A 1,568-nucleotide genomic window follows, 5' to 3' on the forward strand; every position below is an offset into this window, starting at 1 on the left:
CCACAACAACAATAAGAAGTAAATCAATCATTCAACACATCCATATGGTCGAGTCCATAATCATCCACAAACATTCATCACATAAATGTTTCCTATGTATAATATCTAATATTATAAGCAATGTCTCATAAATCTAGCAATTATAGTCATCAAAATTAAATCAAAATTTTGGGATCGAGATAATTAAACAATTAATTAATCATATTAATTAATTAATTTAATTGACGGGCCAATTTAATTAAAATCTAATTTTAACTAAATATCGAATTAGAGTCCAACTCTAAATCCATAACTATTGGGTGAAGTAATTTAATCAAAATCGAATTTTAATTAATTATAAAATTAGAGTCATACTCTAAGTACTAATTTGCATAGGGAAGTGGTGCTAATTCAAAATAAAATTTAATTAATTTAATATTAGAGTCCAACTCTAATAAAATTGAATTAATATTTTAATTTAGGATAAAATTTCCAAACATAATAAAATTCAATTAAGGGTCAAACTAAATATTTAAGTTAAAATCTAATTTTAACAAAAATATAGAAGTTGTCAAATTTTTAAATAAATTTTTAATTCTGGGTCAAAATTAGGGTATGGGTCAAACCCAATTTAAAACTCATTTTTTTTTAAATAATTCAAAATTCAAAATCAAAACCTTTTTTGAAATTTTACAAAATTTACCTAAATTGAAATTAACAACAGACCCTTCCAAAATCAAAATTTACAGAACAGGTCCCTGATTTAAAAATTGTAAATTGACCCCCTTTTTTTGTAATTACAACTAGGGGCCCCTAATTACATTAATTGCAACAGAGGCCCCCGTCTCCACCAAAACCCTAAACCTAAATTTTTTTTTTTAATTTCTTTCTGGGGCGGCGCCGCCCATCTGAAATAACCAGCAGCGCAAGGCATCGATGCGCTGCCGGTTTGCAGTGCCGGCAGGAGCTGCTGTGCTTGCCGCTCGCCTCTCGACCAAATTTTTTTTTTTAGGAACAGATACAAAAAGACAAAGAAAAAAAATTAAACTATATTGCTAGATTTAGGAATGAACGTGATTAAACTGACATTTAATTTAATCAACACGTTAAATAGTTCCTAACAAATACAAACCTGGCTCTGATACCACTGTTGGGAATTTACTTAAATATGCACAGCGGAATTTAACAAATTTCAATTCCCATTCAGGATTCAACTTTGTATTTAGATAAAAACTGTAATAAGAAATATACCTTTTCTTATAATTTGCAAACTCATTCGCGATGTTCCTTTCCAGCAGCTTGAATCTGCCTTCCACAGCTGTCCGATTGTCCAGCCTCCAATGAAATCCACACATAGAATATACTGCAACTGTTAGGGTTTCTCTCTTGTGCCAACAAGAATAATGAAAACCTTATGGACCTCAAACCCTAGTTATGTATATATATAAACCCAAATGGACCCGGCCCGGTTCGATCTAATATTTAATTAATTCAATTAATTAAACTCGGTCCGTAAATTAATTAATCTAATTAATTAATTCGGGAATATAAATAACAAATTCAATTAATTAATTTATCCAACGATTGTT

The sequence above is a fragment of the Olea europaea genome, chromosome 8 (genome assembly GCF_002742605.1).
Source record: "Olea europaea var. sylvestris chromosome 8, O_europaea_v1, whole genome shotgun sequence".
In the NCBI taxonomy this organism is placed as follows: domain Eukaryota; kingdom Viridiplantae; phylum Streptophyta; class Magnoliopsida; order Lamiales; family Oleaceae; genus Olea; species Olea europaea.